At 37.2% G+C, this 27,965-nt stretch overlaps 1 protein-coding gene across 2 annotated transcripts in view; it reads left to right on the forward strand.

Annotated features, from left to right (window-relative positions):
• Window positions 1–13,789: 13,789 nt before the first annotated feature.
• WASF3 (WASP family member 3) overlaps window positions 13,790–27,965 on the forward strand; it is a 200,922-nt gene continuing 186,746 nt past the window's right edge. For both annotated transcript variants that reach the window (XM_001366878.4, XM_007495251.3), the window contains exon 1: window positions 13,790–14,197. The gene's annotated coding sequence lies outside the window, so the exon portion shown is untranslated. The remainder of the gene's footprint in view (window positions 14,198–27,965) is intronic.

Here is a 27,965-nt window from a genome sequence, read left to right on the forward strand (position 1 = left end):
AATGCTCTCACTCATAGAGCTTTGATAGCTGTCTCTTGCCTCCAAAAAGAAATATATAAACAGCATATCCAGGCTGATTACATATTAGTCCTTGTATTATGTTCTATGCTCATGCTAAACTGATCTGTTTGCTATTGTCTATTCATCACATTCTAACTCTTCCCTAATACACATGCAATTTATTATTATTCCTCATGTTTGAATGTTCTCCCTCTTCAACTCTACCTCTTGGAAATCCTGACTTCCTTCAGAATTTAACTATCAGGCTAGCTTCTATAGGGGTATTTCCCAATTTTTCTATTATTAGAGCCCCTTTCAATTACTGGTTTTATTTTGTATATAGAGAATTCCCTCTGTTTCCCTCCATCCCACTCCAACAAGTATGATTAGTTTCCATTCTTAATATGGCTAATCACATGCAGACTCTGGTGGGGGGAGGTCCAGTTTTCTGTGAAATGTGACATTATTCTTGAGGAACAGGAACTTCAAGAGGCTGAAGGATCCTCTTATTGGCTGCATCACTCATGGCTTAGTATTCTTCTCTGCCTTTTTTGACATAAAATTGTGGAGGATGCTTTCAAGTTAAATTTTCCCACGGGGACTTCTATGAATCTATGAGCACAGTGGCATCTAAAGCACATGTCCCACCTGGGCAATCCTGAGCCTGGGTTTGGGCTGCCTTTTTTCCTGATCTTGGGTGAACAAGTATCTTGGCTTAAAGGCAACCTCAGGAATCTGAGAGGTCCTGGGCTCTGGGAGAAGAACGATTGGTTGTGGCGATTATAGGAACAAGCTTCTGACTCAGAGAGAAGAGCCACTTACAAGAATGTTGGCCCAAACATGGCCATTTTACCACTGGACTTATACCAGAGTTGTTTGGATAGTGCTGAGCTGAGGTGAAATATAAATGCCTACTTAGCAGTCCTGTAAACTGCTTCAAGTTCTCATTCATTTCATCAACTACCCAAGAGTTTGTAACTGTCATTAAGTTACCAAATCTGGTTCTTTTAATGCCCATCTGTGAAACTTTTATGTTTTATATGTTTCTGTGTATATGTAGATATCCATCTCATGATATCTGTCTATCTATATATGTCTCATGCCTGATTCATATTAGGTACATTGAGTACTTTTGAGAAAAGGGTACATAAGTACCTTTGGCTTCTCCCCCTTTTTTGTGGAAACCTTCACATGTGCTTTAAGCTATCCTCAGGGTTCCAGAGTGGAGATTTTAATAAAATCATGAATGTGAAAACAAATAACTTATCTTTTATATAACTTATATATATAGATATAACTTTTATATAACTTAACATATCTTCAGAATTAAATAGAATAAGGAATAGTGTAGTACCCCAGCTCCCGTAAGCCTGGAAATAGCTTCTCAAGTTTAGATCTAAGGATGTTTCCTCTCCTCTTTCTTTTCCTACCACCAATCAAATGAAAGCTTTATGAAAGCAGAAACTGGCTCACTTTTATGTTTGTATCCCCAGCACTTAGCAAAGGACCTGACATATATAAGATATTTGATAAAAGTTTACTAATTGTTTCTATAGTGCAGACAATATGGGACATATATGAATTGGGGAAAATGTTGTTTGGGTTTTTTCCTACTCCCATGAATCTACCTTTCAGTGTAATTATTATTTGACAATTGGCATATCTAGTTGTGTATTTACATACAACTCAATGGAGTAGGGCAAATGATATAATGTATTCAAGTCCACAAACATTAAACTCCTGTAATATGCAAGATTTTTGGACTCTGGGGACAAAGGATCACAAGGGACAGAATCCTTGCATGTATTCATAATCTAGGAAATGTCATATAAAAAGCATTTTGCAAACTAGAAAAAAGATATGCAAAATTATTATTATTTGTTTTGTCTCTCTATTTTAATAATTTATTGTAAACTTAACATCAAATATAAACACAACCAATTAAACTTATTTTACAACTGAAATGAGGCCATATCACACAATGAAGATAATCACTAGCTCTAGATTGAGTTCAAATCCTGCCTCTACCATCTATTGCCTGTATCATGATTAGGTAAGTTGCTTAACCTTTCTGGCTCTCATTTTACTTATTTATAAATTGAGGGGGCTAGACTGGGATCCCTCTTAGCCCTAGATTTATAATCTGATCACATAAGTTTCAATACATAAATATCTATGCAATTTTTTAATCTCTAAATTTTCTCTATTGGTATTTTTATTTGTTCGTTCATTCTCATTCACCTTTCCACTTATAGGACCATAATCTGTTGGTGCTCTTTTCTTCAATTTTCTACTTTTATTTTTGGTGTCTGTCATTTCATAAAAGTCTTTTGGGATTTCTTTATATCCCTTATACTGACCTAAATTGAATTCCATTGCATTCATGTATTATAATTTTTTTAGCCATTCTCTTATTGCTAGGACATTTATGGTTTTCCCCCTATTGTTTTTTTTATTACAAATAAAACTGCTAAAACAATCTTTGGATATCTCTTAAAATTATTTTTGATAAAAGTACCAAGGTAAATTCCCCAAAATGGAACCATTCAGTCAAAAGGTATGACATTTACATTTCTAAGTAATGTCTTACTGATTTCCAAAAATATTATGGGAGTTTGCAATTCCACCATCAATGAATGAGTGCCCCTATTGTTCTGAAACTCTGCCAAGACTGAGTTTTCTAAGCTTTCAATTATTTTTGCCAGTTCAATGAATGTTGCTTTAATTACCATAGCTTTTAACTTGCTTCTTTATTTTTTATTTTATTTTATTTTAAAAATATTTTCCCATGTATACATAATTCATTTTATTTCCCTCACCTCTTCCCTTCCCCCTCCCAGATACAATAAGCACTTCCACTGGGTTATACAAATGTTATGACATACCTATTTCCATATTATTCCTTTTTGCAATAAAACAATCTTTTAAAGCCCAAACACCCAATCGTATATCCATGTAAACAAATGATAAGTCATTTGTTTTTCTTTTGTGTTTTACTCCCTCAGTTCTTTTTCTCAATGTGGATAGCATTCTTTCTCATAAGTCCTTTGGGATTGCCTTATAGTAGCAAAGTCTATTACATTGGATGGTTCCACAATGTTTCACTTTCTGTGCATAATGTTCTCTTGGTTCTGCTCATTTCACTCTGCATTAGTTCCTGGAAGTTCTTCCACTTCATATAGAAATCCTCTAGTTCATCATTTCTTACAACTTACTTCTTTATTAATAAAGTGGAACATCTTTTGAATATTATTAGCATCTCATATTACCTTATTTGAAAATTATTCCTATTCTTTCCCCATTTATGTATTGTGGACTGTAGGTGCTCCAATTTTTCTGAATACTCCTTAATATATTTTATAGGTAGTACATTCAAGGATAGCAAGGAATCAATACATTTCATGATTTCTCATTAGACTTATACCTGGACTTTTCTATCATGCTCTACTTCCCAAATTCACCATTCTGTAAGATAATTTCATTCCTAAAAATTCAGATAATAATAGTCCCCCCCCCACCTCCAACATATATACTTTGGATAGCTCCTCTAAGAATTTCCATTTAAGCAGGTCACCCAAGCCAGCCATGCCTTCATTCTTTACCAGTGTACAATCTACCTTCTTTCCCCCTTTCAGATTCCTTCCTTTGATATTCCTCTATTAGAACATAAGCTTCTTGATTGCTGTGACAATTTTTCTTTTTTACTTACAAAAGTAAATTGTATTTCCAGTGCATTGCACAGGTCCTGGCACATAATAAGTGCTTAAAATATTTGTTAATTGACTTTCTGACCTGGGAACTACTTACTTTGTTTCTTATGTAGTAGGCCAGTAATCCAACTTCTGGATGTCTTGGTTTCCTTATATATTAAATTCACTCTATTCTATTAAGTTCCAAACCCTTGCTTCATACTCTTAAATTTGATCCTGTACAATTATCATTCATGACTATGGTTTTCTGAATGTAATAGAAGTAATAGTATTACATCCTCTTGGCAGGACTATTTGCATACATGGCTCAAAGACCTTGAATAGAGTAAATTTGTTGTGATCGGGCAAGGATTTCTTTATCTGTCTTGGGTTTATCCTGTATGTAACTATTCCCTCCTGGCTATGTATTCTGAAGCTCACTTAGCATATTTAGTACTTCTCATGGCTATATTGATTCCTTCCTCATGCCTTTGGATATGTATGTATTTGCATGTACCTATCACTCTTGAACGCCAAGGAAAATTTTTCTCTGAGATAAAAATAGAGCCTTTCCTTCAAAATAATACAGGAGTAAATGAAGTGTGTTTATGAAGATTTATCTCTGGAGCTAAATTAGTTCATGGGTACTGAGAAATTTATAGTTATTGTTTCACTTCATATTGAAAACAAGTACAAATGAACATGTCAAGAATAATGACAATTATTGTACTCTTATAATTTGATTTCTTATATACTCTAATTATATTCTTTTAATTAGTAATCACTCTTTGTTCCTTAGTTTTCCCCAAATGAAGCAAAATTTGATTCATAATGTAAAACACTTCATAATTTTTATGATGACATGATATTAAACTGGAAAAGATGTCACTTGGCTTTGCATTCAAGACTTTGCAATGTCAAAGGAGAATATGAAAGATATAGCATTTTTTGGACTGAAAGGATCCTGGATTTGGAACCAGAAGACCTGAGTTTGAATTCTTGCTTTCTCATTTGATACCTATATGATCCTGGGCAAGTCACTTGAACTATGTGACCTTCTCTAGAAAATAGGGAGATTGGACTAGGTAACCTCTAACATTCTTTTTCTCTCTAGATATAACATCCTGTTATTCTATAAACAAAGTCAAAAGTAAATATCCAAACTTTTTTAACTCTCTTAGAAAAAAGTCTTTATGTTAAGACCATCTCCCTTTGAGGACTCAATGTGGAGAAAAGAGAATAAAATTTCCTCATTTTATACTTGGGAAATCTTTTGGAAACCAACTTAAATGTGACCAATTAGAGGGAAAAGGAAGAAATGTTGGTACTAAAATTATTTTTGAAAACTTTTTAATAGATTACATATTCAAGGATGTTTGCATTTGGAAAAGTATAGTTTCTTTTCATGTGAGAGACTGCTCAGCTGTCTTCATAAAACTACAAATGAGGCAGTTACTAAAAGTCACTAGCTCTAGCTTTCTCTTTGCATGTTGCCATATCAACCTAGTTCCAGGGAAGAAAGGAATATGTGGTTTGGTAAACCATTTGTACAACTTAAAAATTAGAATGTCAATCTTTTCAAGTACATATTTTTTAAAAGATACATCCCACATACATAGGAGGGCAGGAAGGCTTGAGAATTTAGGGACATGACATCATCCTCAGTCATTTTCAGAAGTCTCTATATCCCCTTATAAATGTATTTGCATATAGTAATCTTAAATAAAAGAAAAGTGAGCAGCAATAATATCAGAAGCCTCAGGAAATATTTGTTCTTGGTTACCTAGATAATCATACCTGTGAGATAAAACTATTCATGGCTCTAGCTTCAACGGGACTGGTGTTAAGTCTAATGAGAGGCTATCTTGGACCCTACTGAAAACTACTGAGAGGAAACAAATTGTAGCACAGATATGACTATAATGACAGTGTTGTATTTACTTAACGTGTGTTTATCAATCAATTTCTATAGTTCTGTCTTGTGTTAGATACTATGGGAATTATGGGGGGGGTGACATTGCTTTTTGTGCACAGGAAACCCCTTAGTTATCCTTTAAGATAAGGCTAACATGCAGAAAACCATAGCAGACAATATAAAACAATATTTAAGAATTTAATTGAGTGGTAGAAAGGATGATGGAAAAGTTCAGAGATGGGACAAATCAATAAAAACTAGATCATAGATTTAGAACTGGAAGGACTCTAGTAATCATCTTGGTACTGACCCCTCATTTTGCTGATTAATATTTGAGGCCCAAAAGGATAAAAGATGTGTACTCAATTCACAAAGGTAGTAAAAAGTAGAGTAGATATTTGAGCCCAGAGCATTTGGCTCCCCATCTGATCCTCTTACTCCCATATCATTCTGTTGCTCTCTATTAAGTCAGTGCAACATATATTTATTACACACTTATATGCCAGGGACCACACTAAGAACTGGAGGATAAAAAGAAGGGATAAACCATTCCCTTTTCCATCCTGGTTATGGGGCTGAATTTCTATGTTGTTAAAATAAAGACAAATTTCCTCAGTGGGATGCCCAGTACCAATTTATCTGGAGAAAATGTGATTAGTAACTTTGGAAGTTAAACTTCTTTTGGAAATATACTTCAGGTATCCTCTACTTATATATGCTCAAGTTCTCCTAAATCAATGTCCTATATATAGAAGTGGAAGTTATTCTCCAGTGTAAGTGAAGTCGGGATGAAGGGAAAGTAATTTTATTCTGAAAACTGTTTCAACCTTGAAAATAGCAGAAATCATTTTGCCATCAATAGTCTAGAGACTAGGACATTATAAATCATTCATTAAAATTTTGAGTTCACTTATCTATCAGTCTTCAGAATGGTTTATGTTGACAAATATAGAAAATGAATATTTGAAATTATAAAGTAAGGCATTTGAAATATTGTCTTTCCCAAATTATGTGGCTGCAAATTATATACTTAGAGCTACATAGCATGTTTGCTCCTTCTGGACATCTTTTCTCTCTGTGTGTGTATGTGTGTGTATGTGTATGTGTGTGTGTTTAAATAGTCTTGCCCAAAATCATACTGTTTTACCTACTTTTTTTTTTTGCTTTTGCATTATCACATCTATTTTTTCCAGTGGTGGCTACAAAATTGCCATATGAGCTAGTATTTGTGAGGTGCCTAATGATTAGATGGAGTGAAGGCCAATTACAAAATGGGGTTGATTTGGTGTAGGAATCAAAAGAACCAATCAGATTGTAGCTAATGAACATTGACTCTATCTAGTATGGCCGCATATGTTATACTAAATTGATGGTAGAAGCCATCTATTGTTTAGTAAAATGCATGTGATTTAATTTAATCAGTATCTCTCAATTCTGGAAAAGGAAAGATCTCAAAATCCACTTGCCCCCCTCCCAACTCAATTGAAATGCATTCTGCACCCCTTCCAACTTGGAAAATTAATCATTTTTTTTCTAATTAGAAATCAAATTACCTAAATTTGTGCCCTGGTTTATAATCTGTTAATTGTTTTCTTTTAATGTATACAAATCTGTTTCTCACTATATTTGGAGTCCAATGACAAACTGAAGAAGCCTGGTCCTGATTGATTATGCAATTGGCATGCATTGCTTAATAAATTGATATGCTTAGAAGCTTAAACTTTATTTCTTCAGTTATTTCAGATTTCACCTGCCACACTATAAAAACAAAGACAACTATCCTTTCTTGGTTAATGTTCACTTTTACTGTTTTGTAAATTTGTAAATTATTTCCCCGAATGAAAGTTTAGAGAATCACTCTGTGCTTTTTGCTGTACATACATATATTATATAGTTCATACAGCTGATTGATTCTATTGCCTCAATATTTTTCACATTATCCATTTTTTTTACTTTATATACTTGACAAACATGAACATTTCACTATATAAATAATGTATAAAGAGAATTATAGATAAAACTGAAAACTATATAACAGTTTTAAAAAGTGTATATTATATTCAACATGATAGTAACAAAATTACCTGAGTCCCTATTTCAACTTTTTTCTGCTCTCTTCTGTGCATTAAAAAATGTTTCAACGATTTTCTTTTCCTTTTTTGTTTCAATATTATTACCTACCTAACTTCATTATATTTTTATATTTCCCCCCAAATAAATATATATATATATGTATATATATATGCATAATGCCTTGAGGTTTGCACAGTGATATACAAATATCATCTGATGCTCAAAACAACTTTGGAAGGTGTGGAGATATAGGAGTCACAGAGTCAAATAGAGTGTTTGATGGCTGGATGCCTGTGTTCCCTATCAGCATGGGTGTCCTGAGCATCAATGTGCCAGAGCCAACACAATGTTATCACAGAGGGAGGAGTGATTAGAGTTTAAAAAGCAAGTGAGGGAAAGAGAGTAGGTTTTTTATTCTGATTTTGAACAAATGGTCTCTGTAGTTTTGCTCTGTTTCTGCTCCTTATATTATCTAGTAATCTCTGGAAAGTTTTATCCTGAACCAGCTAAATGAATAATCAGGTCTATCCCTAAAGTTAGAAAGGCTGAGACCTATCTCTCTACTTCTATCTGTTTTTCTCTCTTTACTAATAAATGCTTATAAATCTGATGCCTCCCAATTAATTTTATTTATGACACAAGAAAAGATGAAAAAATACATGACTACATTTACAATATAAATGGAAAAATCACAGCAAAACAATAAAAAATGAATATGGCAAAATTTCAACCAATTATGACTGTAATAAAAAGTTATGAGAAGATACCTCCTTTCCTCATTTGCATGGGAGCTCTACAAGTGTCGAACATTGTATATATTTTTAGATTTTTCTAATGTTAAGAAATAAAAGTACTTGGATAAGGAATTACAAATGTTTTTTATTTCTTTTATTGTTGGTGATTTGGATAATTTTTTCTCAATGATTGTTGATAGCTTGTGTTGATTCTTTAAAGAACTTGTTTTAGATAACTTTTACCCTTTATCTATTGGGGAATAGTTATTGTTCTTATATATTTATATCAGTTCTCTCTCTTTCCATTTCCACTGCTACCATATACTTACTACCTCTGCTACTAATCACCCAGAATACTGTCTCCCTTATTGTTAAAACATATTATAAAAGAATTCTGTGAAGAAAGTGACAAAAATGCCTATATCTTTTTATTCACTGATAGGCATAAACCCCAAAGAGATTGAGAATTTTAAAAAGGAGGAAGCTAGGTGGTTCAGTGTATTGAAAGTCAGGCCCAGGGATGGAAAGTCATGGGTTCAAATATGACCTTTTATACTTCCTAGCTGGGTGAACCTGGACGACTCATTTAATTCTCATTGCCTAGCTGTTACTGCTCTTCTGCCTTAGAACCAATACATAGTATTGATTCTAATGTGGAAGGTAAGGGCTTTAAAAAAAGAATTTAACCCCCACCCCCACCCACAATTATAATGGTACTTTTTTATAGTAATGAATAGGAAAGCAAAGAACATGGCCATCATTTGGGGAATGGCTAAATAGGTTATGATATATAAATATAATGAAAGAGTACTATGCTGTAAGAAATAATTAAGATGACGAAAACAGACTTAGGAAATCTTATAGGAGCTGATACAAAATGAATGAGGTATGTAGAAGCTGGAAAACAATATATAGAATGAAAGTAAGACTATAAATAGAAAAAGTAACTCCATTACTGTACCAAAACTGAATACTGCTGAATTCTATTGGTAAAGTTTGTACCCAGTAAGAAATATGAGACATTACCTCTCTCATTCTTTGCAGAGATAGGGAACTATGAGTATGGAATTCTATATATGTCAAACTTTTTCTATGCCTTGTTAGTATTCTGAACTTTCTTAATTCTTTATTATAAGAGATGATCTTGTAGAGGAGGTGAAGGAAGAGGTACGTTGGGAAAGTATCATTAAAACTAAAGATATCAATAAAATTTGTTTAAAAAAAGAATACTTGAAGCATTTGTAATTTTATCAAGGTAAGGAACTTTTTTTTTTTAAAAACCCTTACCTTCCGTCTTGGAGTCAATACTGTGTATTGGCTCCAAGGCAGAAGAGTGGTAAGGGCTAGGCAATGGGGGTCAAGTGACTCACCCAGGATCACACAGCTGGGAAGTGTCTGAGGCCAGATTTGAACCTAGGATCTCCTGTCTCTAGGCCTGGCTCTCAATCCACTAAGCCACCCAGCTGCCCCCAAGGTAGGGAACTTTTTAAAGAAACTCCCTCAATCTTTGTAGATTAAAACCCATCCATGACTAGTGAAGTAGGTCCTAGGGAGCTGCCTAAGAGTTATGTGCCTGGAAATCATGCAATTAGTTTTAGAGACTCTTCCTTCTGAACTCTTCTAGATTCCAAACCCAGGAGTCTATCCACAGTGTCCTGCTGCATCACAAAACTTATCTAATATGTAACTTGTGAACTAAAATTTCTTAATAAAAAATATCCTTGTTATAGATTTAAGTTTTAAAGAATAAAAAAACTTACCCCAAACAGATCTGAAGAATCCTAATGAAAGTACCTGAAGAAAAAGTTAAATAAAAAAGAAAAAAAAAGCTTGGGTTAAAACACTGCATTTTTCAAAATTACCTGTAAGTCTTGTAACGGGTACATGGGTGAGATAAAAAATTTGACTACGCTTTTGGAAGGGTTTGTTTTCTAAAAATTTCATTAACTTTTAGGAGTCTCTATCCTACCAAACTGGATTAAGGTACTTGTAATATGACAGTATTAGCCTAGATAAATGAGGATTAACAACATATTGGTAGACTCCTTTATTAGAGTTGAGATATAGTCAGGTGTGAATGATATTTGGGTGTCCTTCAGACAGCTCAAAGTCAACATGTCCAAAATAAAATATTTTTTCCTCCCTTGCCTCCAACCCTCCCTCAAAACAAAACAAAACAAAAATGAAGATAAGCCATAATCAACAACTTTAGCAAAGTTGCAGGATACAAAATAAACCCACATAAATCATCAGCTTTTCTATATATCTCCAACACAGCTCAGCAGCAAAAACTAGAAAGAGAAATCCCATTCAAAATCACCTTAGACAAAATAAAATACCTAGGAATCTACCTCCCGAGACAAACACAGGAACTATATGAACACAACTACAAAACACTCTCCACACAACTAAAACTAGACTTGAGCAATTGGAAAAACATTAACTGCTCATGGATAGGACGAGCCAATATAATAAAAATGACCATCCTACCCAAACTTATTTATCTATTTAGTGCCATACCCATTGAACTACCAAAATACTTCTGCACTGATTTAGAAAAAAACATAACAAAATTCATTTGGAACAACAAAAGATCAAGGATATCCAGGGAAATAATGAAAAAAAAACATATGATGGGGGCCTTGCAGTCCCTGATCTTAAACTATATTACAAAGCAGCAGTCATTAAAACAATTTGGTACTGGCTAAGAAATAGAAAGAAAGATCAGTGGAATAGACTGGGGGAAAGGGACCTCAGCAAGACAGTATACGATAAACCCAAAGATCCCAGCTTTGGGGACAAAAATCCACTATTCAATAAAAACTGCTGGGAAAATTGGAAGACAGTGTGGGAGAGATTAGGATTAGATCAACACTTCACACCCTACACCAAGATAAATTCAAAATGGGTGAATGACTTAAACATAAAGAAGGAAACCATAAGTAAATTGGGTAAACACAGAATAGTATACATGTCAGACCTTTGGGAGGGGAAAGACTTTAAAACCAAGCAAGACATAGAAAGAATCACAAAATGTAAAATAAATAATTTTGACTACATCAAATTAAAAAGCTTTTGTACAAACAAAACCAATGTAACTAAAATCAGAAAGGAAACAACAAACTGGGAAAAAATTTTCATAGAAACCTCTGACAAAGGTTTAATTACTCAAATTTATAAAGAGCTAAATCAACTGTACAAAAAATCAAGCCATTCTCCAATTGATAAATGGGCAAGGGACATGGATAGGCAGTTCTCAGATAAAGAAATCAAAACTATTAATAAGCACATGAAGAAGTGTTCTAAATCTCTTATAATCAGAGAGATGCAAATCAAAACAACTCTGAGGTATCACCTCACACCTAGCAGATTGGCTAACATAACAGCAAAGGAAAGGAATGAATGCTGGAGGGGATGTGGTAAAGTAGGGACATTAATTCATTGCTGGTGGAGTTGTGAACTGATCCAACCATTCTGGAGGGCAATTTGGAACTATGCCCAAAGGGCAACAAAAGAATATCTACCCTTTGATCCAGCCATAGCACTGCTGGGTCTGTACCCCAAAGAGATAATGGACAAAAAGACTTGTACAAAAATATTCATAGCTGCGCTCTTTGTGGTGGCCAAAAACTGAAAAATGAGGGGATGCCCATCAATTGGGGAATGGCTGAGCAAATTGTGGTATATGTTGGTGATGGAATACTATTGTGCTAAAAGGAATAATAAAGTGGAGGAGTTCCATGGAGACTGGAACAACCTCCAGGAAGTGATGCAGAGCGAAAGGAGCAGAACCAGGAGAACATTGTACACAGAGACTAATACACTGTGGTATAATGGAACGTAATGGACTTCTCCATTAGTGGTGGTGTAATGTCCCTGAACAATTTGCAGGGATCCAGGAGAAAAAAACACCATTCATAAGCAGAGGATAAACTGTGGGAGTAGAAACACGGAGGAAAAGCAACTGCCTGAATACAGCGGTTGAGGGGATACAACAGAGGAGAGACTCTAAATGAACACTCTAATGCAAATATTATCAACATAGCAATGGGTTCAAATCAAGAAAACAAGTAATGCCCAGTGGATTTACTGGTCGGCTATGGGGGGTGGGAGGGAGGAAAAGAAAATGATCTATGTCTTTAATGAATAATGCTTGGAAAGATCAAATAAAATATTTTTAAAAAATGAAGATAAGCCAAATTCCTTGTATTTTCCCAAGCTGTTTGCTGTGCCTTGAATGGATTTTTGGATTTCCTCACCTGACTACCCCACCATGATTCTTTTTCTTCAAGGTTAAATCTTTTATACCACTTTGACATCTCCAAAACACTAACATAGCATATTTTAATTTGTATTGTAAATTCCTTGAAGGTTAGGCATCTATTATTTTTCTTCTTTGTACAATGAGTGCCCAACACTGTGTCATTTATTGAATGTTTGTTGAATTGAAAACAAGAAATGGCAGACAGAGCATTCCATTGAATGATTGTAATTAATTTTACAGAGGAGAAAAAATCCTGCCCAGATTTAACAAAACACTGAAGATAGTTCAGGTTCCTGATACTGAGCTGCCTTGATAATTTAACTCATTCAATCTAGATTATCTCCAAGTATATGACTAAGGAAACACAGGTTTGTGCTAATTTTCAGTAATAATTTACTTTTCTCAGTGACTATTTACAAAAGGGCTTAAAGTTTTGCAAAAGGGCTTAAAGTTCAATACCTCCAGGCATTTTATTCAGAATTTTTTTCAGAAGTTCTTTAAATGGACAAACAATAACCAAGTGATTGGCTTTATATAATCAGAAAAAGAACAATAAAAATGTAGAACTTAAAGGAGTACAAATGGGCAGGTTTGAATTTTATATAAACACAGGATCTGTAGGGTTTTTATGGCCTTTTTCAGTTGTTTGTTGAAACTGGGGTAATCAAACATTCAGTGAGTCTGATTGCAATAGAACTTGGTTTGGATAATTTAGGAGCTATCTCAGATTTAAAATGGTATTGTATGGCTTGACCATATCTGAAGTAGTGAATGTGAAATAAAAGTAGAAAAGTGTTAATTTTAAAAAGGCAATAATCTGAATGGGTTGAAGTTGAAAAGATTTTTGTAGGCAGAATTTAAAATGATTTAAAAATAACATGAAACTAAAAGGACACCCAGAATGCCAAATCTGCCTCTAGATACCTTCAATCTCAAACTACAGGTGGGTGTAAATTCTTAGAACGCCCCTCCCCACAATAAGTGGAAGTGATTAGGTAGACATTCAAGCGATTGCAGTAGGTACATATTTACCAAGACATGAGCACTCTCTCTCTCTCCACCGTCTTTCTCTCCCTCCCTCTCCCAAACTGACCCTCGCCTTCCCTCCTGCCAAGGGCAGATACAGCTTTAGCTATACCCACATATGGGGGTGGAAGGGGTTCTGTGACCTACACCCCCGCAGCAGCTCCCTCTAGTCGACCCTCTGTGCTTCTCCTCAGTCGACGATTGGCCAAGGGCATCGCCAATCAGAGTGGGGCAGGCCAGCAAGTGGTCTTTGGTTGGCAGAGGGGCGTCGCTGTCCCCTTCACCCCCTACTTTCCCCGCCTCCTCCTCCTCGGGCCAGATCCCCCTCCTCACGGGGAGGGACAGAAGGGGGCGTGGCCGTGGCCGGGCTGGTGGCGGTGTTGGTGGCTGCCGCTGCTGCTGTTGCTGCTGTGTGCCGTGTGGATGCGGGGGGCTCCCAGCGGCCGCGGGTTTGGCGGCGACGATAGAAGGGGATGAAAAAGCCGTGGTGGGGCCGGTGAGTGCGGGCTGGAGTCCTTTCTCCCCTTCCCTTCCTTCCCGAGCTGTGCGGCTCCTCCGGGATGGGGACAGGGGCTGGAATGGGAGCTGGAGCTGGGCCCTTGAACCCATGCGCCTTCCTCCTCTTCCTTCCTCCTCCTCCTCCTCCTCGAGGCCGGCTTTGGTTGCTTGGGTCGGCCATGCTCCGGGGCCCGGGCTGGCTGGCGGGGGAACCTAGCTCGGGCCTCGGCGCCTACGGTCTGTCTGCAGTCCCCCTAGGGACCTCGGTGCTCCCCGCTGCCCGAAGCCGCTGCAGCCCTATCCTTTGCCCTGACTATCCTGGGGCGCCTCCGTATGCTGTGCACGGGCCAGGGCCCTGGGCTGCCCGCTCCTCTGACCGCCTACCTGGAGGGGAGCCCACACCCCTGCCTGCAGCCCAGCTCCTCGACCAGGTCCTTTCCTCTCGCCGCCCCTTTTGCAGTCAGGTTCCTGCTCCCTTACCCTGGACCGACTGCTCTCCATCTCCTGCCTCAAAGGCTCCAGCTCTCTTCTCCTCGGCCCACTTTTCTCTTCCAACCTCCCCTCCCCCTCGACACCTTCCTGTTCTCTTCCCCTGGACCTACTCTTTTCCATTCCTTGTCTTGGGCCCTTTACACGGGACTCAATACTCTTCTAATCAACGCCCCCAGACGCAACACCCTCTTTCGCCTTACCCTGCAGCCAGGCCCTTTCTCCCTTTTTCCTGTACCTACTCCACCTCTTAACTTCTCCTCCCTCGACCCCTGTCCACAGCTTCTTGCTCTGTTCTGCCGGACCCTCTGCTTCCATCCCCTTCCCCCAGTCTCCTCTTCCTAGATCCATTCCTCCCCTCTAACCTTCCCTCCGACTTCTCCCCCTCATCCCCTGTCCTCAGGTTCTTCTCTTTTCGGTTGGACCCACTGCTTTCTAACCCTGCTCTCAGGCTCCTCTCTTCCTAGATCTATTCCTTCCGACTTCTCCCCCTCCGTCCCCAGGTTCTTGCTCTCTTCCCCTGGACTCGTTCTCTCTATTCTTTGCTTCAGGTTTCTTCTCCTTCCATTGGATTCACTTTTCTTGTCTAAGATCCCTTTCCTATCCTCCCTGCAGCCGGGCTCCCGCACTCTTCCCCTGGACCCATTCCTCTACTCTTGCTACTTATAGCCAGACTCTTATTCTCTTTCACTGGGACCCGCTTCTCTCCATCTTCTGCCTCTAAGTTCTTGATCTTTAACATTGGACCCGTTCCTCTCCTCCGCCCACCTTTCCTATAGTCAGGCTCTTTCTGCTCCCTTCCAATGGGACCCCATCCTCTACATCTCTTGTCTGTGAAGGGGTCGTCCACCTCAATCCGTTCCTCTCTTCGAGTCACATCCTCAGAAGATAGGCGTCTGCTCTCTTCCACTTGAACCTGTTTTACTCCGTGGTGTCTATAAGCTTTTTCCCCTTCCAGTTTCCCTTTTCTAGGACTTCGCCAGTGTTCTGCTTTTTCTCCCACCTCCGGAGCGTCTCCAGGGCACTTCCCCCATCCTCCCCATCTTTCCCTTCCTTTCTAGTCCTACTGTTTGGCTCTCTCCACACCTCCCTCCAGGTGTTTATCTTCATCCTCTAGCCTGCCCACCATCTGCTTCCCTCCCCTTAGTGTCTGCAGGGCAAATCCCTGCGTCCTCCATCGCACCCGGCGTTTGTCTAAGGGGTATCTCCTCATCCCCAGCCCTCCGCGGTCTTCCTCCTCTCCCTGCTCCCTTGTCCCGTTCTTGTCCTTTTCAGGTCGCTGCCCTCTGTCCTGGCTTCACTCCTCGGTTCATGAGCCCGGGTACTTTGCTCCCTCCAACCTACTGTGCGGACTGCTGAGGCTTTAGCCCGGGTGCCAGCTCTCCTGTGGCTCCCCCACAGCCACCCCGCCCCCATCCCCGGCCTCAGAGAGAGCCCTGGTCTGGGTCGCCAAGGAACTCTTAGCAGTAACAATGCTCAGTTCTCGGTCACGGTGGGAAGGCTTTTGGGGGAAGCCTGCAAGCTTCCAAATGAAGGAGCGAAAGAGAGCCTGGCTAGCCCGAGAGCTGTGTTGCCTTGATTGATAATCCCCAGGAGACTTTCTCTGCGGGGGCTCGGGGTGGGGGTGGGGATCCTGAATCTTCCGCCACCGCATTGAGGCTTCCGAGAGTGGAAAAATCTTTTTCCTCCTGGAGGACTGACTTTCCCTCCCTACCTCGCGTACTAAACTACCGGCTATGACGATTTTTCCTTGGGTTCAGAAACTGCTAGGGTTAGTTGCAAAGCTGTCAAAAGAACAAAGTTATTCATTATCACCAAGGAGTAGTAGATCGTTTAGGTTTGGATTTTTTCCTTTTTGAACAACTCATTGTGTTAGCTGTTATGGAGTGGGGGAAGTTGTTCTATTTAGGCTTTATGTTAAAGTTGCCTTATCCTTAACATTTTTTAGTGCTGAAAATTAAAGAATCATTTTATTTGATCTATATAGAAGTTCGTCAAGAGATGAGCAAAATATATTTAAAAGGGCATTGATGCTTAACTCATACAGAATTCATATTTGTTATGAGGTGGAGCATTTAAAATTACTTATCTTGAGGTGCTGTGGTTTCATGAGCTAAAATGTGCATTTTAAAAATGTTATTTTATGATCTTCATAACATACAGCTTTTAAGTGTGATAGAGATTATTTTTCAGTATGCCTCTGAAGCAGTTGTTATTGAATATTAGTTTCTGTTTCTGTACACACAAGTTATTATCTTTGCCTCTTTCACAGTATAACAATGCAGCAATTCTTGCAAACCAATTCTTTTATCTTCTTGAGAGGTTAGGCAAAAGAAAGCTTTCCCTGGCCTTTCCCATAGACCTTTCAGTTGGCTGCATTCTGTCTCCCCAATGTAACCCCTCCCTCTCCCTACTAGGATGTTAATAGTTTCAGCATCAGGATAGTATTTTCCTCTACTTTTAAAGACTTCCTTTTTAAGCAAGTAATGATGCTCTTGAGACTTGTCATGTAGCATTTATATGCTTAAAGCTTTGTGTTTACATGTACTCAAATAAGAGTAAGTTGAAAGTTTATTTCCAACTTAGTGTACTTATATTCAGAAATTTCATATTGATTTAAAACATTGGTGACCATAGAAAAGAGATGCTATAGAGATATAAAAAACTCCTTAGAGAGTTTTCCATTGATAATTTGAAAGTTATAGTATCCTTCCACTTATTTTCTTGAAGTGAATTTTTAGCATTAAACAATTTGTTATATAGTACAGACATTTTTAAGTAATGAAAAAAACACAACTTTAAAAGAAAATCATTGTCAATATCAAAATCCATTGTTGGTGACATTTTTGTATTTACATGTTTATAGTGCTCCTGCAGCATTTAAGTGATGCTGTCTGTTGCAAATAAGCCCTATTAGAAGTCATAGGGACATTTTAGTTAAAATGATTTCATAATGAGCATGAAAAGAATTTCAGAAAAAGTGATATGGTAATTATGGTGGTCCTTTTTTTTTTCAGATTTGCCCCAGTTTCCAGGTCTAAGAGGGTTTTATTTTTGTTTGAAGTACTCTAACAAAATAGGGCAACAATTCAAAAGCTTTCTTCTTTTAGTCATTGTCCTTCATTTTCACAGATGATTGCTGTGTAGATGAGGCTCAAAAATACTTATATTGTCTTGTTAGCACTTCCCCCCTTTTAAAAATGCCTTGCTCCCTTCTTCAAGGGCTTTCCTTAGGATCATTGTCTTCTACCAAGGCCTGCCTTTGTTTTTGAAGACCTAATCTCCTAGAAATTCTATTTTTCTTTTCTCCTGGCCTACACTTAATTCAGTGCCAAATCTCTTCTTTTCCAGGTCTTGTTTTCCTCTCCTGGAAATGCTCTCTTCTCCAAGGTCCTGTTCATATCCTTTAAAGCTGACTCTCCTTCAGAGTTTGACCTTTGTCCCAGAACCTATTCTTTCCCAGGGTAGGCTCTCCCTGGGAGAATGGTAATTTTATTCTCAGTGTGTTCTTGTCTCTTAGGTCCAGTTCTCTTTCCCCCAGTGTGTTGTATTCTCTTAATGCCTGCCTCTGATGCCTCATGACCTAGTCCTTTTCTCAGGATTTGGTCTCAGGGGCCTTATTCTCTGTCAAGAAAAAATGTCTTCATAGAAGAGCAGTTTTCCCTTATTCATAGCCAGGTCTCTTTTCTTAGTATCTTTTCTTCTTTAGAATTTGTACTTTTATTCTTCTATAACCTGTTTTTCTCTCTTGGGACTCCTCTCTCTATCTTGGGTTTGGACTCCTTTCTCATGTTCCAGTTCTTTTTTTCTTAGTGTCTTTTCTTTCTTCCTTGTTTTTTTTCCTCTTAAGGGTTTCTATCTTAGATTTCTTTCCCAAGGCCTTACTTCATGTTCTTCTCAGATCCTGTTGTTCTGCTCTTAGGTTCTTGTTCATCTCTTTTAGAGCCTCCACTTTCTTCATATGAGCTTCTGTGGCAATTAATGTCTGAAAGATTCATCTGGCAATTAATCATGCTCTGCCTTGTGTAGTCTTTCTTTGTCTTCAACAGATCTTTAAATCTTATTGTTTTTTGCATGTGTATGTCTCAGAACCTTAACCAGATTGTAAATTCTTTGAGGGAAGCAGTCTTATGTTATATTTCATGTCCTATTTCCCAAATCATTTAGCACAGTGCTGTGCATATAGTAAGCCCTTAAATATGTTTAATTTTGTCACATAATAGTAACTAAGTTAATAAACATTTTTTAAGGATCTGCTATGTGCTAGATTCCTATGTGTCAAATACTGGGGATACAAAGAGAGGCAATAGTCTCTATCCTAGTGGGAAAGACAACATGCAAATGACTATGTACAAATAAGCTTTATACAGGTTAAATTGTAGATAAGGAACAGAGAAGGCACTAGAATTAATGATAAGGAAAAGTTCCTGTGGAAGGTGGGATTCTCACTGTTAAGTTCTTTCCCTATATGGTTCTTTAAGGTATCACCCCCTTTTTTTACAGACAAAGAAACAGAGGCTCAATTAAGTTAAATAGCTTATTCAAGGTCAAGGCTAAAAAGTGGCAGAATCAAGAGTCATACCCTAATTTTTTTTCATTCTCTCTCTCTCTCTCTCTCTCTCTCTCTCTCTCTCTCTCTCTCTCTCTCTCTGTGTGTGTGTGTGTGTCTGTCTGTCTCTCTCTCTCTCTGTCTTTCCTTCTCTCCACCCCACATGTCTCTGATCTCTCTACCTTTCTGTCTCTATTTCTCTGAACTTCTGCCCTATCCTAAAGCAAATGCTGTCTCTCTAAGGGAATTGTCTTTAACCCCCCCTCCCCCCATTTATTTAGATACAAAAGGATCTAGATTGTGCTTGGAGGCACTATTGGCCTTCCAGTGCCATGTACACCTTTGTCAGACTCACTATTTCCTCCAAAGATTTTGGTAGTCTTAGCACAGTTTGGTGGAAAAAATACTCCACTTAGAGTCAGATGACTTGGGTTAATGTCCTGGTTAGGTAATTAAGCTATTACTTTGATAATTAGCTTTGGTACTTTCTTTCTAGGGTTTTTAGGAGGAAAGTACTTTTGAGGCTTATCCAGTGCTTCATGAACTTGAGTTTTTAGGAACATTATTGAGAACTACACAAGCTTTCCTGATTCTGTTATTTCCTGGCTCTGTTGCATTTTAAGAAAATTATGCTTTACTGTGTTTAAAGTATTGCTTCCTGGAAGTTATTGCCTTTTTTCCATCTTGTATTTATTCTGTTTCAGTTCATCCTAGAGCACCTCTTTACAGCTCAAACAGAGCCATGTGGAATTGTGTCACAAGGAATAGATTTCTGTTCAGATTGATTGACTGGGATGGAAAAACTATCTTGCTATATCACATATGTATCAGCTTCAGTTAATAGCAATGGAACTTTGTTCTAGACACATAGTAGATGCTCAATAAGTACTTGTATACTGATTAATTTACCTTGTACCCTTCTATGAAATTGGATGCTACTGCCACCCTTTAATTTGGTCCATTGGTTGATGAAGCACATATTTTTAAACAAAATATGCATTTGCTTTGTTTTTCTTTTTCTTTTTTCTCAATTAGTGCAGCATGGAAGAAGATGCTTAGGTAGCAGACTTGAGCTGTACTGGAGCTGTAAATCTTGGCAATGCTTTTTTCTTTTCAAATAAATTTGGGTTTAATATTCATCCAGAGGCTCACTGTGCCAGATTTGTTTTCTGTAAAGCATTCAATTACTCATGGCAGGCACATGATGTCTTTGAGCTCTAGAGTAGACCACTTGAGCCTTGAATAGGAGGGTTTTTGAAAAGTGTATTAGACATTTAACAAGTGTTTGAGTAACTGCATGGTGCTGACCAATGTACTAGTCATTTGCTATGCCTAATATTGAATAGAGAGGATTCTTGCAGACTTCCTCTAGAAGGCAAAAATTTTAGTTGGGATTTGAAGAAAGATAGGGAAGGCAGGAGCCAGAGGAAGGAGAGTATTCCAGGCATGGGGGGCAGCCAGAGAAAATGCTTAGAGAGATAATCACTTCCTCTACATAGTTAATTCATTTGACATCATTACCATTTTAGTTTATTCTTATGACAAAGCCTCTTCTACACAGAGGAAGAGATAATCCACAAAGAGAGCATACAGAGAAAGGACAGTTTTGCTTATGCTAATGCTATGAGTTATTCTGAGACACATAACTGCTAATCAGGACCTCTCTCTTTTGTTGAAGTATTATAAACTTCATGTATATCTTATAACAGATATGCATAAATGCACATTTCAAAAACCAATAACAAGTAACTTAAAAATAAACACTGTTTTGGATAATCCATAATACTTATTGTTCCTTTTGGCATTTACCAAGACTCTACTTTATTTGATTGGAAAAAAAAATACCTCCCCTCAATAAATAAAAAACCTACAGCTTAATTCACTGGAGAATTCTAATTAGAAATCTTTAAGAAACAATTTTGCATTATTTAATCATTCTTTTTAATGACCTTGTGTATAAGATTGCTTTAAATAATTATTTCTGCTTTTTAAGAGAATGTCAGTACTCAGAGAATAAGTGACTTTTCATTGATAATGAAGTTGGTTGCAGAACCAAGATCAAAATTGTCGTTGAGTTTTTGGACTATTGTTCTATTGAATCATATAGTGTTGCTCCTAAAGAATGTTCTTTCATTTATATCCCTATATTTTGTTCTCAGGGGAAAAATTATATTTTTGCATCTGAGAAATTTCATTGTGACTTTTGGAAAAGCTGTGTAGGGGTTAAGGTTTAGAGTAGAATCTCTTTCAAGCTATGTATAAATAAGTTTGTTGAGTTACTTTTACTAGTAAGATAGATCGAAATATCTGCAACTCTTATTCATCAGTTTGCTAAATTAAAAAAATTTTTTTTTGGGGGGGAGATATTAACTGTTCCAAGGCCTAGATAAAGTCCTTCCTATTTCATGAACTTTTTCCTTACTACTTTTCCTTAACTTTCTTTAATCTCCTATAGCTTTTTTTTTCTTTTCAAACCCTTATTTTCTATCTTAGAATCAGTGCTAAGTATTGGTTCCAATGCAGAACAGGGGTAAGGCCTACAAGGACCTTGCTCAAGGTCACATAGCTAGGAAGTGGCTGAGGCTAGATTTGAACCTAGGACCCTCTTGTCTCCAGGTTTGGCTCTCTATCCACTGAGAATTCCCATAGCTCTCATAGACTATATTAAACAATTTTGTGTTGTACTTAAACATATCATGTCTTATCAGGAAAAAAAAAACTTTATTAAGTTTATTAATTTATTTTATATACTATATATAATTTATAAATTTATTAAGTGCTTGCTATGTATCAAGCACTATACTGTGTGCTAGGGATACAAAATGCAAAACCTTTTAGTCTCAACCCAAGAGGCTGTTAGGGCTTAGAGTTAGGAAGACCTGAGTTCAAATTTTACCTTGGACACTTAATAATGGTGTGACCCTGGGAAGTCTTTTTAACCTCTATCTCCCCCAATTTCCTCATCATAAAACGAAGATAAAAAATAACATCTACCTCTCAGAGCTGTTGTGAGGATAAAATGAAACAATATTTATTAAAGTGCCTGATACATAGTAGTACTTAGTAAAAACTTATTTCCTTCCTGTCTTCAAGGCATTCACAATCTAAAGGAGAAAACAACGTGAAGATTCCCAAGTACATAGTAGATAAGCAGTAATATTTGGAGGGAAGAGAGTGGCTGCTGCATACTGAGGCAGAGTCTGAGTTGAGCCTTGAAGGAATGAGTAGGAACTCAGCAATAATCACAGGAGATAAAGGGCAGCCAAATAGCATAGTGGATAGAGAGCCAAGCCTGGAGTCAGGAAGTCCTGGGTTCAAATTTGATCTCAGACACTTCTTAGCTGGCTAACTCTGGGCAAATCACTTACCACCCTCCTCTGCCCTTCTGCCTTGGTTCTAAGACAGAAGAGAATGGTTTAAAAAAATAATAATTATGGGAAATAGTTTGTGAGCAGTTAGTGTATTAGGGAAAGAAAAAAAAGACCATAAATAGTAATGTAAGGCTGGAAAGTGGCATTTAGGTGGGATTTGAAATGAATTTTGAAGGACATTAGGTAAACCAGAAGGCAGAGTTGATGATAATTTGGGGACAGCAAGACACAGCAAGAGAAGAAGTACAGCAAATAAGTCAAAGGAATTGGATCATAGAATATGTAGAGGGGCATAAAGAATAAGAAGACTTAAATACCAAACAAAGAGATTTATATTTGATTCTAGTGGTACTAGGGAGCCACTGGAGTTTGTTGAGTTGGGGGAATTGATGTAGTGAGGTGACTTGATCAGGCTTGCACTTTGGGAAAATCACTTTGGCAGCTAAGTGGGGGATAGATTGGAGTGGGGGACAGAAGGCAGGGAGATAAAACAGTGGCATGAATATGACAATATGAGGGATATAACCAGGCTGCATTTGGCTGTCATTTCATAACAATAACAATAACATCAATTAGCATTTCTATAGCCCTTTAAGTTTTACAAAACACTTTGAATACAATATCTCATTTGATGCTTATAAGAACTTATAAGATGCTTATAAGAATGTAGGTGCTATTATATTGTTCTTATTTTATAGGTAAGGAAAAAAAGGCTGAGAGAGATTAAGTAACTTGCCCTGGGTCACTAAAATTTATAGCAATCTCATCTTTCCACTGATAGTGAAGACTTTTTTTCTTTTGTTTTTGTAAATCATCTAACATGCTGCCTTGGTCTTGTTAATTATTGTAGTGACATTGGACTTATTATCTCAACCCATATGCATCCTAGCAGGTCAGGTTGTCCTGGAGATACAGTGGAGCCTTTTCAAATTCTATCCACTTGAGTTCCCATTTCAGTATATTTTCTCCACTGGTAACCACCAATGATTAGCACTCCAGTTTCCATATACTCTCTAACCTCCATTAGTTTTTACAAAGGATCATTTAGTGTGAAGTTATAGCAAGAGCAGAAATACAAATGTTTCTCCCAAATACTCCTCCCTTTATACTACTACTTTGGTTCTTGGTGAGAGTGGGCTCAAGCTTAAAAGCAATTTACACATAACATTTATTCCATCAAGTTCACATCCAAACCATCATAGCCAATGGATGATGAATGACTATAACTTTCTCTTGGCTACCTTTGATTTCTGCTGTGTTAAGCTGGAACTTTACTCTTTACCATCTGGCACCTGGTAAATCTTGGCATTGGAGTTTGGCTCCTAGACCCTAGTGGCTTGTTCTAATGACCTTTTTAAACGCACAAGATCATAGCCATGTCCAGTATTCCTTTACCTAAAAAGCAGGAAAGGGTGGACCTAACAGAGCCAGAAGCAATAGCAGGGCCATATTCCCGTGGCTTCATCCTGCTCTTGGTTGGGGACATAAAGGCACCTTTAGAGGTTTTGATTATTACTTTCTAGAAGGAAAGAGAAAAGAGAATGTGATTCTGCTTTAACAGGTTAGTGCTTTGTGAAAGCATGTTCATCTCCAGCTCAGCAGCTGGAGTTAAAAAGGGTCCTTTTTTTCAACATGGTCAGCAAATCAGAATTCTGGTTACAGAATATCAGCACGTGTTAGTGCCTTTCCAGAATCAGTCTTGTCATCCTCTATAACAGGGCTTTGTACCAGCCAAACATGCTAAGAATTCTCACCAACTACCTGCTATTTTGTTTAATAGCACTGCCAATCATTCAATATCTCCTGAGCAAGAATAAATACCAGATTTTAAATTTGGTCCATATGACTGATATTAGAGATAGAGTATCTAAATTTATAAGCTATTCCTGTTGAAGATTGTCTATTGTTATTGCCAAGTTTCTTTTCCTAAGATAATAGTCAAGTAATAAAATAAAGCTGATATGTTATCTATGTGGGTGACTTTGTGACCTTGGTTATGTATATCTCTGTTTCTTCCATATTATATATAGCCTTCTGGAAGTCTTGTAATCTGACTTTTACCCTTACCTCTTTACTGAAACTGTTTACTCAAAAATCATGGATCATCTTCTAATTTCCAGATCCACTGGCTCTCCTCTCTTCCTGCCTCTATTTTGACCCCCTTGATCTTTCTTTTACTTTTGACTGTGTTGACACAGTCTCCTCAATACTATCTATTCCCAAAGCTTAAGAGATAGAACACTTCCTTCTTCCTCTCTGTAATTTGATAATCTCTCCTTTGCTGGCTTTGTGCCCTCTTCCTGACTTTTCTAGATGGTTGTTTCTTAGTGTATCATTGGTTGACTTCAAGTATTCTCTGTCTTAGCAATTCAATTCTTCCTTTTATGTTGTTGTTCAGCCATGTCCAACACTTCCTGACCCCATTTGGGGTTTTCTAGGCAAAGATACTAAAATGGTTTGCTTTATGTCTCCTCCATCTCATTTTACAGATGAGGAAACTGAGACAAACAGGGTTGTAATTTGTCTACAGTCACACAGGTATCTGAGGTCGGATTTGAACTCAGGTCTTTCGAATTTAGTTCTGAAGCTGTATCCACTGTGCTATGTTTAAAGTGCAGTTTAAATCTTCTTATTTCTGTTGGTAATCAGATCCACTTCACATATCTCTCTTCTCTGTTTTCAATTTCACATCCTAATACTGACCATTCTTAACACTTGCCTGTATAAATTTAACTTCATAAAAGCTCTCTCCATTTCACCTTTCTCCCTATATCTGAAATAATCTTTCTTCCACATGTAGCTTGTCATATCATTTCTGCTCAGAAATCTTAAGTAACTCCTCCAGCTAGGTAGTTCAGGAGATAGAGTACTGAGCCTAATCTCCCTGTGTTCAAATCTGACTTCTAGCAATTACCAGCTGTGTGACTCATAAAAATTAAATTATAATCTTTAATAATAAAATATTATATTTTATGAGGTTTATTAAGGATCATTAGAAATCAAGGAATAAAGAATATACAAAATAAAAACCACATGTCCATGCCTGATTAGCCCATTTAAAATCCCCACACTTAACTTACCACCATACTTGCTGCATCAGCCCAAAAAAGAGCACATGGGTGGAGTTACCACCAGTTAAATACCAATTACATGATGCTGCCAACATGGAAATACAGGAGAGATTATAGGGAATTTTGGGAAGTAGTAAGGACTTCTGGGGAATGAAGTCAAAGGTTCAAAATCTCCATTTATACACTCTGGGCAAGTCACTTAATCCTGTTTCCTCATCTGTAAAATGAGCTGGAGAAGGAAATGGCAAACCACTCTAGTTTCTCTGCCAAGAAAACCCTAAAATGGGGTAACAAAGAATTGGACATAACTGAAAAATGACTCCCCATTTGTGGGGCAGCTAGTTAGCATACAGGAGAGAGCACCAGTTCTGGGGTTAGGAGTTCCTGGGTTCAAACCTGACTTCAGACACTTCCTAGGTATGTGTCCCTGGGGAAGTCACTTAAACCCAATGACCTAGCTCTTACCACATATCAAATTTATTATTAATTAATTATTTGTGATCAATTACTATCAATTGATACTTGTGTCATTTTTAAGACAAAAGATGAGGGTTAAAAAAAAGTCCCTTTTTGCAAAGTTTAGATTTCTTTGCCTGGAATTTGAGGCTCTCTTCAATCTATTCACAGTCTCCCTTTTCAGCATTAATCTCATGTTTGTACTCTATGAATGTTCTTCTTTCTCTCTTTGATACACTAATTGCTCACAAACTGTTTCCTATGTTTATAGTACCCTCCCTTTAAGACTTCTTGGGTTATTGAGTTCCTATTCTTTCCTCAAAGCTCAACTCAGATGCCATCTCTATCATGAAACCTTTTCTCATCCCCACTGATAAAATCCTTTCTTCTTGGAAGTCACATAGCACTTAATTTACAACTCTCTAAGGCACTTAAATTTCAATGCATTTTGTGATTATCTGTATTTGTGTACTGCCCTACTTAGATTATAAATTCCATGAAGGTTAAACTTTATATTTCCCTCTTGTCTTAACATGAGGTTGAGAATAAGTAGGTACCTAACAAAAAAGTATGTAAAATATAATTGGTGATTATATAAATGAGCTTTATAATAGGAAGTGCTGTCTGTGTAACTGTAAAGTGTTGTACATTGTTATTTCTCACTAATGGTTGTCAACCCTTTGCTTGTGTTTGAATTGTAATGTAAAGCTTCTCCTAATGAGAATTGGAAGGGTGGTGGTGGTGGGATTGCCATTCTTGTGGGGCAGACACTCCTTAGTTGAATCTCATCATTCTCTCAACTTTCTTGGATCACTACATTCCCCATTTTTGAGTTCTAGGTACTTAACTTCAAGGGTATTAAATACTGATAATTGTTTTTGGATAACTGTTTGCTGTACTAGAAGAGCCTGAAAATGCAGACTGTGAAATTGACTGCCTTGTTAATTCCCTGAAGAAATACTGATAGCTTGATGGAGTGGAAAGAGCCCTTGCTCTTTTTTTGCTCTTCTGTAGTCAGGAGACTACAATTTTAATCTTAGCTTTGTCCCCTTTTGAATCTCAATTTTCCATACCTGTAAAATGTGAATACTACTCCTTAAACTTCTACCTCACAGTTTCTTGTGAGGAAGAGTGCCTGGTAAACCTTAAAACATCACACAAATGTGTTGCTATTTTGTAATAACAATGATGAATCAGAAAAAAACACTAGATTACATTTTACATTCTTGTTCTGTTAATGATTTCTTTTTCAACTGCATTTTCCTCTTTTTTTGGTTTTAAAAAGAAACAAGAGAAAATGGTTAGGGAGTATTCAAACATTATTTAATTTTAGGCAATGATTATATTTATGGCTCTTTGGGATAGTTGCTAATTAACCATAAAAGTTAGATTGTTACCTAAATTTGCATGAAAAATTATGCCATTAAGCATTTATGGGAAAACCTGTCCCAGGCAAATATAGAAAATACTAAAATAGTACTCCAAAAAACTGAAGTGAAGAACCTCTTCTCATTAGGCCAAAAGCAATTCTAAGAAATTTCCCATTCTGTCCTCATCCCCATTAGATCTCAGGTAAGGAGAGGATGTTATATTCATTTAAAAGAATAAGACTAGATTTTTTCATAACAATGTATCAAAGCTAAAGTAAAGAGCACAATGCATTCCTTCACACATCTCAAAAAAAAAACAACAACCCTTAAATGCACAAAAGAAAATACTGTTTTAATGACTTATTGACATTTACTCTTTTTGAAGTAAACATTTGATGTTTTGCTCTGACACCATTGTGTTCTGTTTCATTTGGCCTTCCAAGTGAGCAGCTGTCATTAG

The sequence above is a fragment of the Monodelphis domestica genome, chromosome 4, assembly GCF_027887165.1.
Source record: "Monodelphis domestica isolate mMonDom1 chromosome 4, mMonDom1.pri, whole genome shotgun sequence".
In the NCBI taxonomy this organism is placed as follows: Eukaryota; Metazoa; Chordata; class Mammalia; order Didelphimorphia; family Didelphidae; genus Monodelphis; species Monodelphis domestica.